The sequence below is a fragment of the Chiloscyllium punctatum genome, chromosome 29 (assembly GCF_047496795.1).
Source record: "Chiloscyllium punctatum isolate Juve2018m chromosome 29, sChiPun1.3, whole genome shotgun sequence".
NCBI classification, from domain to species: Eukaryota; Metazoa; Chordata; class Chondrichthyes; order Orectolobiformes; family Hemiscylliidae; genus Chiloscyllium; species Chiloscyllium punctatum.
Genome location: NC_092767.1, coordinates 4,649,890 through 4,664,528, shown reverse-complemented (window position 1 = coordinate 4,664,528; position 14,639 = coordinate 4,649,890). Strand labels below are relative to the sequence as shown.

At 44.7% G+C, this 14,639-nt stretch overlaps 7 non-coding genes across 7 annotated transcripts; all 7 read left to right on the top strand.

Moving 5' to 3' along the window:
- The first annotated feature begins 1,096 nt into the window (after positions 1 to 1,096).
- On the top strand, positions 1,097 to 1,178 carry trnas-aga (transfer RNA serine (anticodon AGA)). The gene has a single exon. It is a non-coding gene; the product is annotated as a tRNA-Ser (tRNA).
- Positions 1,179 to 4,797: 3,619 nt separating this feature from the next.
- Positions 4,798 to 4,879, top strand: trnas-aga (transfer RNA serine (anticodon AGA)). The gene has a single exon. It is a non-coding gene; the product is annotated as a tRNA-Ser (tRNA).
- Positions 4,880 to 7,005: 2,126 nt separating this feature from the next.
- trnar-ucg (transfer RNA arginine (anticodon UCG)) lies at positions 7,006 to 7,078 on the top strand. The gene has a single exon. It is a non-coding gene; the product is annotated as a tRNA-Arg (tRNA).
- Positions 7,079 to 8,511: 1,433 nt separating this feature from the next.
- Positions 8,512 to 8,593, top strand: trnas-aga (transfer RNA serine (anticodon AGA)). The gene has a single exon. It is a non-coding gene; the product is annotated as a tRNA-Ser (tRNA).
- A 2,127-nt stretch (positions 8,594 to 10,720) lies between these two features.
- On the top strand, positions 10,721 to 10,793 carry trnar-ucg (transfer RNA arginine (anticodon UCG)). Its single transcript has one exon. It is a non-coding gene; the product is annotated as a tRNA-Arg (tRNA).
- Positions 10,794 to 12,225: 1,432 nt separating this feature from the next.
- Positions 12,226 to 12,307, top strand: trnas-aga (transfer RNA serine (anticodon AGA)). The gene has a single exon. It is a non-coding gene; the product is annotated as a tRNA-Ser (tRNA).
- A 2,127-nt stretch (positions 12,308 to 14,434) lies between these two features.
- Positions 14,435 to 14,507, top strand: trnar-ucg (transfer RNA arginine (anticodon UCG)). Its single transcript has one exon. It is a non-coding gene; the product is annotated as a tRNA-Arg (tRNA).
- Positions 14,508 to 14,639: the final 132 nt, after the last annotated feature.

The following is a 14,639-nucleotide window of genomic DNA, read 5'->3' as shown; positions in this document are numbered from 1 at the left end:
GTTTGAGCTGCAATTACGTGCGTTTGAAATCCAGGACCACCGGCCTCGATTTTGTTTTCCTCTTCTCGTGCGCAATTGCAACACAGTAAACGATCAATTAATATTGGGAAATAATATACACAGGCGTGTGAAAAGCTCACTTTCCGTCGCAATTATGCAATGGTTAGAGATCACTTTGATACAGGAGATAAGGATGGAAAGTGTGTTTGGGTAGAGATGAGGAACATTGAGGAAAGAGGAAACCAGCCGGTGCAGCTTACAAGAACACTAACAGTAACCACAGTGTAACAAAAAACGTACAGGAAAAAATACCGCCTGTGAATGATAAAAGAAGGCAAGAATTATGGGAGACATTCATTTCCCTTCTTCCTCTCCTGTTTGAATTGTAAAGAAACTTTGAAGAAAAACAATCGAAAACTCATACATGCCCCACCGAACAACGTGCGCCATACCTTGGTCATTGATTACTGTAGATTAAAATACTTACAATGTGCAAACAGGTCCTTCAGCCCAGCAACTCCACACCGACCCGCCCGAGCCCAAATGCATTCCTCTCCTTTAACCACGTCAATTTAGCACGGCCATTTCAACAAACCGGTACATTTTTGGACTGTGGGAGAAAAGCAGAGCAAGCACACACAGACACAGGGAGATTGTGCAAACTCCACACATTCAGTTGCTTGAGGCGGGAATTGACCCTGCCTCTGTGGCATTGTGAAACAGCAGCGCTCACGATGGTGTCAGCGTGCGATGGGACTTAATTGCCTTCTTTAATTTGGAAAAATCTCTGTCATTGTGAGCATCTGGAAAGACCAGTTCCTTCGCCAGAAAAAGAAATGAATATGTCATTAACCTTTGTTTGTTTCAGATCCAACAATACTCAGATCAATAGCTCCTTTCAATGAATAATTTTGACTCAATTTGGCTGCAAATATCTTGTCCTAACTTTGTGCTTTTCTTCTTTTACATTGGTGTCTCGCACCTTACAAATGACAGCAAAGGTATGAATGGAGATGGAAACATGTAACTCAAGTCAGCGGCAGCTTTCAATGAGATCACGGCTGATTTGGTCAATGCTCAGGGGGCGGTGCTGTCTGTAGTCATGGCCGAGTGGTTAAGGCGATGGATTAGAAATCCATTGGGGTTTCTCCACGTAGGTTCGAATCCTGCTGACTACGTTATGAATGCTTTCCTGCTGGAACTATTCAAAGTTAAGAAAGCCTGTTTTGCAAACCAGGCCTGTAATTTGATTAGACTTGAAAAACTCGAGTTCTTCATCAGAAATGCTCCACATTTAAAACATTATCTCTGTTTGTCTTTCCAGATACACTGCTCGACACATCGGGTTTCTGCAGTTGTTATTGAACGCCCTGAGCAGAAGTGCTGCTTTTCATTAGATTCCTTTCATCCCTTGTCCTCTGTTCTCTGACTCTGGTCATTGGCAACACTTCCTCCTGCTCGTCAGAGTGCTCATTCCCCACCGCTCCCTCTCCCATCATTACAAACGACCGCAGGAAATTGCCACTTAACCATCTTTGTTCCAAAGTGAAACTCACCAGCCTAGGAACTCTCTCCACCAAACGGGACTTCTCATCCCTGGACATGGTGCAAGCCAGAGGATTGTGAAGAGTTACTGTGAAAATATTGTCAGTTGGCAGTTGGAAAAATGTTTAGGAAGCAAACCATATAATTTAGGCTCCAGCTTTGGAAATCTTGAGAAACCCTTTGGGAAATGGAATCATAGGAGATTGAAGAAGTGTAAATTGTCAGTCCGAGTAGAGGAAGGGACATTGACTCTGATCTTCTCGGCACAGGAACTGGTCTGAGACATTGAAAGAATTCTCGCTCCCGTACGCGAGGAATACAAACTTCATCTGGACTGTGGGATAATGAAAAACTCTGGAACACTCAAGACAATATCCAAATATTGACTGAGATCACTACAGTACGAGTACTGTAGATGGGTCAGTTTTTGTCCACTGTGTGCGGGAGGGCTTCCTGACACAGTATGTAGACATGCCTTCAAGGGAAGAAGCCACTTTCGATTTAGTACTGGGTAACGAGCCTGGCCAGGTTTTAGATTTGGAAGGAGGTGAGCACTGTGGAGACAGCGATCACAATTCTCTCAGGTTTACTTTCGTGATGGAAAGGGATAGGTGTACTCCACGGAGCAAGAGTTTCAGCTGGTGGAAGGGAAATCACGATGCAATGAGGTAAGATTTAGGAATCGTAGAGTGGGGTAGGAAACTGTAGAGGGTGAGCACATTAAAAATGCGGAGCTTATTCAAGGAAAAGCTCCTGTGTGTCCTAGATAAGTATGTACCTGTCAGGGAGGGAGTAAGATATAGTACGCGTGAGCCGTGGTTTACTAAGGAAGTGGAAACCCTGGTCAAGAAGAACAAGAAGTCTTATGTTAGGAGAAAACGTGAAAACTCAGTTCGAGCGCTCGAGGGTTTCAACGATATCAGGAAAGACCTAAAAAGAGAGCTGAGAAGAACCAGGAGGAGAAATGAGAAGTTGTTGGCAGATAGGATCAGGGTTAACCCTAAGGCTTTCCATAGGTATGTGAGCACTAAAAGAATGACGAGAGTTAAATTTGGGACAATCAAGGATAATAGTGGGAAGTCGTATGTGGAGTCAGTGGAGATAGAGGAAGCACTAAATAAATATTTTTCGACAGAGTTCGCTATAGATAATGAAAATGTTGGCGAGGAAGATAGAGAGATACTTGCGTCTAGACTAGAAGAGATTGAGGTTCACATGGAAGAGATATTAGAAATACTGCAGAGTGTGAAAATAGATAAGTCAGCTGGGCCGGACGGGATCTATCTGATGTTGTTCAGCAAATGCAGGACAGGAAGGTACAAATCAAGCTGATGCTCACAACGGCTCGTTTTGAGCCGCTAATTTGCAGTGAAGTGGCGGCGCCAATAAAAGGTGTCACGCAGCTCGTCTAATTTCACATCCTGAGCTCGAAATGACCAGATGTCTCTCGCAGAGTTTCGGCAGGGTCTTGCTTAGACGACACCATGACACGTTTTCACTGGAGTGGATCATGAAATCGCGTCGGGACTGCGAATAAAACGATGGAAACTTCCAGCAGAGAAGGAGGCGATCCCGAAGCAGGCAGCTGAGGACAAATGTTTCTCCTTTGCCAGTGAAAGGCACTGCTTCACAAATTGGAAACTTCGAAGTGAAGCAGTGTTGGTGATTTTCTTCGCTGCTTGTTCACCTTTTTAATTCTGATTCCGTGAAAGTCCATGGCATTACATATCGACATTCTGCCAGCGATGAGCGCGTCTGTTGGGCCAGTGGCGTAATGGATAACGCGTCTGACTTCGAATCCGAAGATTGTAGGTTCGCGTCCTACCTGGCTCGAGGGGAATGTCTGACTTTAACCGTGCCCCACGTTGACGCTTCCCTGTGATGTCCTGCCGGGACGTCGCTTCTGTGCTTCCACATTTGAAACTTGCATTTGTCCTATTATCCATTTCAAATTCCAGCTCACCCCAACGGAGACCTCTGTCGCTTTGGGGGTGTCTTTTTGTGGGTGAAAATGAGCTGAAGTTCCTCCAAAGAGTTACAAGTCGCTGTGCAAAGGTCACACATCTGCCCCATTATTGTGCCATTTAAGAACACAGGATAAAGTCATTGACATTTGCACTGGGAACATTAGAACACACGAGACTTTGGGCCAAAGTTGGAAACTGCGACTGGAATGATTGGCTCTCTGATTAGCCGCGATGCACACAGGTGGAATGGCCTTTTCCCACTTTGTAAATCTACGAAGACAAGTTGAATATAATCTGCAAGGAAAATGTTCATAAAGGGTGTTTTATTTACACCAAATACGACAGTATCTATCGCCTTGTCTTGTTATTTACTTGTGAGGATTCGATAGTCTCAGAACCGTGGCCCGGATCGTACTCCGGCTCATGGAATGCTGGTATTGTTCAGCTAACATGTCGGTGTACCAGTACTTCTGCCGATTTTCCGATGCTAGCAGGTCATTGGTTTTGTCCAAAACATTATGAATGTTAACATAATACGAATAGCTGCAGTTGCTGGAAATCTGAGCAAAAAACGAAAATTGTTTGCGGAACGCAGAAAGACTGGCAACAGAAACATCGACTTTCCTGCTCCTCGGATGCTGCTGTGCTTTTCAAAAATTTTCTGATCTAAAATCAGGTTTCCAGCATCTGCAGTCCTCACTTTTGCCTAGTTCCTTCAGTGTCGCTGGTTCCCAATTCAAGAACTCCATCTCTAGCGGTTTCATGTCTGTACCTCCATGCTGTCGAGTTGAAGAGTGAATAAAAGTAACTCACCCCCTCCATCTCTGGGGTAATTAGGGGCTGAAAGTGAATCGTATCACATTGAAGTGTATCTACAAGCGACTTAATCTCTGTCTTTTATTGGGAACCATCTCTTTCATTGTAACCATCAGGAAAGGCCATTTCGTTCGCTAAAAAGAGAAATGAATATGTCACTAACCTTTGTTTGTTTCATGGCCAAGAATACTCAGATCAATAGCTCCCTTGATTACCTCTGCTGGTCATGTTCGCAAAGAGGTCTAGCAAATTGCCAAGTGTGATTTTCCTTTCAATAAATAATGTTGAATCAATTTTGCTGCAAATATCTTGTCCTAACTTTGTGCTTTTCTTCTTTTACATTGGTGTCTCGCACCTTACAAATGACAGCAAAGGTATGAATGGAGATGGAAACATGTAACTCAAGTCAGCGGCAGCTTTCAATGAGATCACGGCTGATTTGGTCAATGCTCCGGGGGCGGTGCTGTCTGTAGTCATGGCCGAGTGGTTAAGGCGATGGATTAGAAATCCATTGGGGTTTCCCCACGTAGGTTCGAATCCTGCTGACTACGTTATGAATGCTTTCCTGCTGGAACTATTCAAAGTTAAGAAAGCCTGTTTTGCAAACCAGGCCTGTAATTTGATTAGACTTGAGAAAGTCGAGATCTTCATCAGAAATGCTCCACATTTAAAATATTATCTCTGTTTCTCTTTCCAGATACACTGCTCGACACATCGGGTTTCTGCAGTTGTTATTGAACGCCCTGAGCAGAAGTGCTGCTTTTCATTAGATTCCTTTCATCGCTTGTCCTCTGTTCTTTGATCTGGTCATTGGCAACACTTCCTCCTGCTCGTCAGAGTTCTCATTCCCCACCGCTCCCTCTCCCATCATTACAAATGACCGCAGGATATTGCCACTTAACCATCTTTGTTCCAAAGTGAAACTCACCAGCCTAGGAACTCTCTCCACCAAACGGGACTTCTCATCCCTGGCCATGGTGCAAGCCAGAGGATTGTAAAGAGTTACTGTGAAAATATTGTCAGTTGGCAGTTGGAAAAATGTTTAGGAAGCAAACCATATAATTTAGGCTCCAGCTTTGGAAATCTTGAGAAACCCTTTGGGAAATGGAATCATAGGAGATTGAAGAAGTGTAAATTGTCAGTCCGAGTAGAGGAAGGGACATTGACTCTGATCTTCTCGGCACAGGAACTGGTCTGAGACATTGAAAGAATTCTCGCTCCCGTACGCGAGGAATACAAACTTCATCTGGACTGTGGGATAATGAAAAACTCTGGAACACTCAAGACAATATCCAAATATTGACTGAGATCACTACAGTACGCGTACTATAGATGGGTCAGTTTTTGTCCACTGTGTGCGGGAGGGCTTCCTGACACAGTATGTAGACATGCCTTCAAGGGAAGAAGCCACTTTCGATTTAGTACTGGGTAGCGAGCCTGGCCAGGTTTTAGATTTGGAAGGAGGTGAGCACTGTGGAGACAGCGATCACAATTCTCTCAGGTTTACTTTCGTGATGGAAAGGGATAGGTGTACTCCACGGAGCAAGAGTTTCAGCTGGTGGAAGGGAAATCACGATGCAATGAGGTAAGATTTAGGAATCGTAGAGTGGGGTAGGAAACTGTAGGGGGTGAGCACATTAAAAATGTGGAGCTTATTCAAGGAAAAGCTCCTGTGTGTCCTAGATAAGTATGTACCTGTCAGGGAGGGAGTAAGATATAGAACGCGTGAGCCGTGCTTTACTAAGGAAGTGGAAACCCTGGTCAAGAAGAACAAGAAGTCTTATGTTAGGAGAAAACGTGAAAACTCAGTTCGAGCGCTCGAGGGTTCCAACGATATCAGGAAAGACCTAACAAGAGAGCTGAGAAGAACCAGGAGGAGACATGAGAAGTTGTTGGCAGATAGGATCAGGGTTAACCCTAAGGCTTTCCATAGGTATGTGAGCACTAAAAGAATGACGAGAGTTAAATTTGGGACAATCAAGGATAATAGTGGGAAGTCGTATGTGGAGTCAGTGGAGATAGAGGAAGCACTAAATAAATATTTTTCGACAGAGTTCGCTATAGATAATGAAAATGTTGGCGAGGAAGATAGAGAGATACTTGCGTCTAGACTAGAAGAGATTGAGGTTCACATGGAAGAGATATTAGAAACACTGCAGAGTGTGAAAATAGACAAGTCAGCTGGGCCGGACGGGATATATCTGATGTTGTTCAGCAAATGCACGACAGGAAGGTACAAATCAAGCTGATGCTAACAACGGCTCGTTTTGAGCCGCTAATTTGCAGTGAAGTGGCGGCGCCAATAAAAGGTGTCACGCAGCTCGTCTAATTCCACATCCTGAGCTCGAAATGACCAGATGTCTCTCGCAGAGTTTCGGCAGGGTCTTGCTTAAACGACACCATGACACGTTTTCACTGGAGTGGAACATGAAATCGCGTCGGGACTGCGAATAAAACGATGGAAACTTCCAGCAGAGAAGGAGGCGACCCTGAAGCAGGCAGCTGAGGACAAATGTTTCTCCTTTGCCAGTGAAAGGCACTGCTTCACAAATTGGAAACTTCGAAGTGAAGCAGTGTTGGTGATTTTCTTCGCTGCTTGTTCACCTTTTTAATTCTGATTCCGTGAAAGTCCATGGCATTACATATCGACATTCTGCCAGCGGTGAGCGCGTCTGTTGGGCCAGTGGCGTAATGGATAACGCGTCTGACTTCGAATCCGAAGATTGTAGGTTCGAGTCCTACCTGGCTCGAGTGGAATGTCTGACTTTAAACGTGCCCCACGTTGACGCTCTCCTGTGATGTCCTGCCGGGACGTCGCTTCTGTGCTTCCACATTTGAAACTTGCATTTGTCCTATTATCCATTTCAAATTCCAGCTCACCCCAACAGAGACCTCTGTCCCTTTGGGGGTATCTTTCTGTGTGTCTCCCTTTGTGGGTGAAAATGAGCAGAAGTTCCCCCAAAGAGTTACAAGTCGCTGTGCAAAGGTCACACATCTGCCCCATTATTGTGCCATTTAAGAACACAGGATAAAGTCATTGACATTTGCACTGGGAACATTAGAACACACGAGACTTGGGGCCAAAGTTGGAAACTGCGACTGGAATGATTGGCTCTCTGATTAGCCGCGATGCACGCAGGTGGAATGGCCTTTTCCCACTTTGTAAATCTACGACGACAAGTTGAAAATAATCTGCAAGGAAAATGTTCATAAAGGGTGTTTTATTTACACCAAATACGACAGTATCTATCGCCTTGTCTTGTTATTTACTTGTGAGGATTCGATAGTCTCAGAACCGTGGCCCGGATCGTACTCCGGCTCATGGAATGCTGGTATTGTTCAGCTAACATGTCGGTGTACCAGTACTTCTGCCGATTTTCCGATGCTAGCAGGTCATTGGTTTTGTCCAAAACATTATGAATGTTAACATAATACGAATAGCTGCAGTTGCTGGAAATCTGAGCAAAAAACGAAAATTGTTTGCAGAACGCAGAAAGACTGGCAACAGAAACATCGACTTTCCTGCTCCTCGGATGCTGCTGTGCTTTTCAAAAATTTTCTGATCTAAAATCAGGTTTCCAGCATCTGCAGTCCTCACTTTTGCCTAGTTCCTTCAGTGTCGCTGGTTCCCAATTCAAGAACTCCATCTCTAGCGGTTTCATGTCTGTACCTCCATGCTGTCGAGTTGAAGAGTGAAGAAAAGTAACTCACCCCCTCCATCTCTGGGGTAATTAGGGGCTGAAAGTGAATCGTATCACATTGAAGTGTATCTACAAGCGACTTAATCTCTGTCTTTTATTGGGAACCATCTCTTTCATTGTAACCATCAGGAAAGGCCATTTCGTTCGCTAAAAAGAGAAATGAATATGTCACTAACCTTTGTTTGTTTCATGGCCAAGAATACTCAGATCAATAGCGCCCTTGATTACCTCTGCTGGTCATGTTCGCAAAGAGGTCTAGCAAATTGCCAAGTGTGATTTTCCTTTCAATAAATAATGTTGAATCAATTTTGCTGCAAATATCTTGTCCTAACTTTGTGCTTTTCTTCTTTTACATTGGTGTCTCGCACCTTACAAATGACAGCAAAGGTATGAATGGAGATGGAAACATGTAACTCAAGTCAGCGGCAGCTTTCAATGAGATCACGGCTGATTTGGTCAATGCTCAGGGGGCGGTGCTGTCTGTAGTCATGGCCGAGTGGTTAAGGCGATGGATTAGAAATCCATTGGGGTTTCCCCACGGAGGTTCGAATCCTGCTGACTACGTTATGAATGCTTTCCTGCTGGAACTATTCAAAGTTAAGAAAGCCTGTTTTGCAAACCAGGCCTGTAATTTGATTAGACTTGAGAAACTCGAGTTCTTCATCAGAAATGCTCCACATTTAAAACATTATCTCTGTTTGTCTTTCCAGATACACTGCTCGACACATCGGGTTTCTGCAGTTGTTATTGAACGCCCTGAGCAGAAGTGCTGCTTTTCATTAGATTCCTTTCATCCCTTGTCCTCTGTTCTCTGACTCTGGTCATTGGCAACACTTCCTCCTGCTCGTCAGAGTGCTCATTCCCCACCGCTCCCTCTCCCATCATTACAAACGACCGCAGGAAATTGCCACTTAACCATCTTTGTTCCAAAGTGAAACTCACCAGCCTAGGAACTCTCTCCACCAAACGGGACTTCTCATCCCTGGACATGGTGCAAGCCAGAGGATTGTGAAGAGTTACTGTGAAAATATTGTCAGTTGGCAGTTGGAAAAATGTTTAGGAAGCAAACCATATAATTTAGGCTCCAGCTTTGGAAATCTTGAGAAACCCTTTGGGAAATGGAATCATAGGAGATTGAAGAAGTGTAAATTGTCAGTCCGAGTAGAGGAAGGGACATTGACTCTGATCTTCTCGGCACAGGAACTGGTCTGAGACATTGAAAGAATTCTCGCTCCCGTACGCGAGGAATACAAACTTCATCTGGACTGTGGGATAATGAAAAACTCTGGAACACTCAAGACAATATCCAAATATTGACTGAGATCACTACAGTACGCGTACTATAGATGGGTCAGTTTTTGTCCACTGTGTGCGGGAGGGCTTCCTGACACAGTATGTAGACATGCCTTCAAGGGAAGAAGCCACTTTCGATTTAGTACTGGGTAACGAGCCTGGCCAGGTTTTAGATTTGGAAGGAGGTGAGCACTGTGGAGACAGCGATCACAATTCTCTCAGGTTTACTTTCGTGATGGAAAGGGATAGGTGTACTCCACGGAGCAAGAGTTTCAGCTGGTGGAAGGGAAATCACGATGCAATGAGGTAAGATTTAGGAATCGTAGAGTGGGGTAGGAAACTGTAGGGGGTGAGCACATTAAAAATGTGGAGCTTATTCAAGGAAAAGCTCCTGTGTGTCCTAGATAAGTATGTACCTGTCAGGGAGGGAGTAAGATATAGAACGCGTGAGCCGTGCTTTACTAAGGAAGTGGAAACCCTGGTCAAGAAGAACAAGAAGTCTTATGTTAGGAGAAAACGTGAAAACTCAGTTCGAGCGCTCGAGGGTTCCAACGATATCAGGAAAGACCTAACAAGAGAGCTGAGAAGAACCAGGAGGAGACATGAGAAGTTGTTGGCAGATAGGATCAGGGTTAACCCTAAGGCTTTCCATAGGTATGTGAGCACTAAAAGAATGACGAGAGTTAAATTTGGGACAATCAAGGATAATAGTGGGAAGTCGTATGTGGAGTCAGTGGAGATAGAGGAAGCACTAAATAAATATTTTTCGACAGAGTTCGCTATAGATAATGAAAATGTTGGCGAGGAAGATAGAGAGATACTTGCGTCTAGACTAGAAGAGATTGAGGTTCACATGGAAGAGATATTAGAAACACTGCAGAGTGTGAAAATAGACAAGTCAGCTGGGCCGGACGGGATCTATCTGATGTTGTTCAGCAAATGCACGACAGGAAGGTACAAATCAAGCTGATGCTAACAACGGCTCGTTTTGAGCCGCTAATTTGCAGTGAAGTGGCGGCGCCAATAAAAGGTGTCACGCAGCTCGTCTAATTCCACATCCTGAGCTCGAAATGACCAGATGTCTCTCGCAGAGTTTCGGCAGGGTCTTGCTTAAACGACACCATGACACGTTTTCACTGGAGTGGATCATGAAATCGCGTCGGGACTGCGAATAAAACGATGGAAACTTCCAGCAGAGAAGGAGGCGACCCTGAAGCAGGCAGCTGAGGACAAATGTTTCTCCTTTGCCAGTGAAAGGCACTGCTTCACAAATTGGAAACTTCGAAGTGAAGCAGTGTTGGTGATTTTCTTCGCTGCTTGTTCACCTTTTTAATTCTGATTCCGTGAAAGTCCATGGCATTACATATCGACATTCTGCCAGCGGTGAGCGCGTCTGTTGGGCCAGTGGCGTAATGGATAACGCGTCTGACTTCGAATCCGAAGATTGTAGGTTCGAGTCCTACCTGGCTCGAGTGGAATGTCTGACTTTAAACGGCCCCACGTTGACGCTCTCCTGTGATGTCCTGCCGGGACGTCGCTTCTGTGCTTCCACATTTGAAACTTGCATTTGTCCTATTATCCATTTCAAATTCCAGCTCACCCCAACGGAGACCTCTGTCCCTTTGGGGGTATCTTTCTGTGTGTCTCCCTTTGTGGGTGAAAATGAGCAGAAGTTCCCCCAAAGAGTTACAAGTCGCTGTGCAAAGGTCACACATCTGCCCCATTATTGTGCCATTTAAGAACACAGGATAAAGTCATTGACATTTGCACTGGGAACATTAGAACACACGAGACTTTGGGCCAAAGTTGGAAACTGCGACTGGAATGATTGGCTCTCTGATTAGCCGCGATGCACACAGGTGGAATGGCCTTTTCCCACTTTGTAAATCTACGACGACAAGTTGAAAATAATCTGCAAGTAAAATGTTCATAAAGGGTGTTTTATTTACACCAAATACGACAGTATCTATCGCCTTGTCTTGTTATTTACTTGTGAGGATTCGATAGTCTCAGAACCGTTGCCCGGATCGTACTCCGGCTCATGGAATGCTGGTATTGTTCAGCTAACATGTCGGTGTACCAGTACTTCTGCCGATTTTCCGATGCTAGCAGGTCATTGGTTTTGTCCAAAACATTATGAATGTTAACATAATACGAATAGCTGCAGTTGCTGGAAATCTGAGCAAAAAACGAAAATTGTTTGCGGAACGCAGAAAGACTGGCAACAGAAACATCGACTTTCCTGCTCCTCGGATGCTGCTGTGCTTTTCAAAAATTTTCTGATCTAAAATCAGGTTTCCAGCATCTGCAGTCCTCACTTTTGCCTAGTTCCTTCAGTGTCGCTGGTTCCCAATTCAAGAACTCCATCTCTAGCGGTTTCATGTCTGTACCTCCATGCTGTCGAGTTGAAGAGTGAAGAAAAGTAACTCACCCCCTCCATCTCTGGGGTAATTAGGGGCTGAAAGTGAATCGTATCACATTGAAGTGTATCTACAAGCGACTTAATCTCTGTCTTTTATTGGGAACCATCTCTTTCATTGTAACCATCAGGAAAGGCCATTTCGTTCGCTAAAAAGAGAAATGAATATGTCACTAACCTTTGTTTGTTTCATGGCCAAGAATACTCAGATCAATAGCTCCCTTGATTACCTCTGCTGGTCATGTTCGCAAAGAGGTCTAGCAAATTGCCAAGTGTGATTTTCCTTTCAATAAATAATGTTGAATCAATTTTGCTGCAAATATCTTGTCCTAACTTTGTGCTTTTCTTCTTTTACATTGGTGTCTCGCACCTTACAAATGACAGCAAAGGTATGAATGGAGATGGAAACATGTAACTCAAGTCAGCGGCAGCTTTCAATGAGATCACGGCTGATTTGGTCAATGCTCAGGGGGCGGTGCTGTCTGTAGTCATGGTCGAGTGGTTAAGGCGATGGATTAGAAATCTATTGGGGTTTCCCCACGGAGGTTCGAATCCTGCTGACTACGTTATGAATGCTTTCCTGCTGGAACTATTCAAAGTTAAGAAAGCCTGTTTTGCAAACCAGGCCTGTAATTTGATTAGACTTGAGAAACTCGAGTTCTTCATCAGAAATGCTCCACATTTAAAACATTATCTCTGTTTGTCTTTCCAGATACACTGCTCGACACATCGGGTTTCTGCAGTTGTTATTGAACGCCCTGAGCAGAAGTGCTGCTTTTCATTAGATTCCTTTCATCCCTTGTCCTCTGTTCTCTGACTCTGGTCATTGGCAACACTTCCTCCTGCTCGTCAGAGTGCTCATTCCCCACCGCTCCCTCTCCCATCATTACAAACGACCGCAGGAAATTGCCACTTAACCATCTTTGTTCCAAAGTGAAACTCACCAGCCTAGGAACTCTCTCCACCAAACGGGACTTCTCATCCCTGGACATGGTGCAAGCCAGAGGATTGTGAAGAGTTACTGTGAAAATATTGTCAGTTGGCAGTTGGAAAAATGTTTAGGAAGCAAACCATATAATTTAGGCTCCAGCTTTGGAAATCTTGAGAAACCCTTTGGGAAATGGAATCATAGGAGATTGAAGAAGTGTAAATTGTCAGTCCGAGTAGAGGAAGGGACATTGACTCTGATCTTCTCGGCACAGGAACTGGTCTGAGACATTGAAAGAATTCTCGCTCCCGTACGCGAGGAATACAAACTTCATCTGGACTGTGGGATAATGAAAAACTCTGGAACACTCAAGACAATATCCAAATATTGACTGAGATCACTACAGTACGCGTACTATAGATGGGTCAGTTTTTGTCCACTGTGTGCGGGAGGGCTTCCTGACACAGTATGTAGACATGCCTTCAAGGGAAGAAGCCACTTTCGATTTAGTACTGGGTAACGAGCCTGGCCAGGTTTTAGATTTGGAAGGAGGTGAGCACTGTGGAGACAGCGATCACAATTCTCTCAGGTTTACTTTCGTGATGGAAAGGGATAGGTGTACTCCACGGAGCAAGAGTTTCAGCTGGTGGAAGGGAAATCACGATGCAATGAGGTAAGATTTAGGAATCGTAGAGTGGGGTAGGAAACTGTAGGGGGTGAGCACATTAAAAATGTGGAGCTTATTCAAGGAAAAGCTCCTGTGTGTCCTAGATAAGTATGTACCTGTCAGGGAGGGAGTAAGATATAGAACGCGTGAGCCGTGCTTTACTAAGGAAGTGGAAACCCTGGTCAAGAAGAACAAGAAGTCTTATGTTAGGAGAAAACGTGAAAACTCAGTTCGAGCGCTCGAGGGTTCCAACGATATCAGGAAAGACCTAACAAGAGAGCTGAGAAGAACCAGGAGGAGACATGAGAAGTTGTTGGCAGATAGGATCAGGGTTAACCCTAAGGCTTTCCATAGGTATGTGAGCACTAAAAGAATGACGAGAGTTAAATTTGGGACAATCAAGGATAATAGTGGGAAGTCGTATGTGGAGTCAGTGGAGATAGAGGAAGCACTAAATAAATATTTTTCGACAGAGTTCGCTATAGATAATGAAAATGTTGGCGAGGAAGATAGAGAGATACTTGCGTCTAGACTAGAAGAGATTGAGGTTCACATGGAAGAGATATTAGAAACACTGCAGAGTGTGAAAATAGACAAGTCAGCTGGGCCGGACGGGATCTATCTGATGTTGTTCAGCAAATGCACGACAGGAAGGTACAAATCAAGCTGATGCTAACAACGGCTCGTTTTGAGCCGCTAATTTGCAGTGAAGTGGCGGCGCCAATAAAAGGTGTCACGCAGCTCGTCTAATTCCACATCCTGAGCTCGAAATGACCAGATGTCTCTCGCAGAGTTTCGGCAGGGTCTTGCTTAAACGACACCATGACACGTTTTCACTGGAGTGGATCATGAAATCGCGTCGGGACTGCGAATAAAACGATGGAAACTTCCAGCAGAGAAGGAGGCGACCCTGAAGCAGGCAGCTGAGGACAAATGTTTCTCCTTTGCCAGTGAAAGGCACTGCTTCACAAATTGGAAACTTCGAAGTGAAGCAGTGTTGGTGATTTTCTTCGCTGCTTGTTCACCTTTTTAATTCTGATTCCGTGAAAGTCCATGGCATTACATATCGACATTCTGCCAGCGGTGAGCGCGTCTGTTGGGCCAGTGGTGTAATGGATAACGCGTCTGACTTCGAATCCGAAGATTGTAGGTTCGAGTCCTACCTGGCTCGAGTGGAATGTCTGACTTTAAACGTGCCCCACGTTGACGCTCTCCTGTGATGTCCTGCCGGGACGTCGCTTCTGTGCTTCCACATTTGAAACTTGCATTTGTCCTATTATCCATTTCAAATTCCAGCTCACCC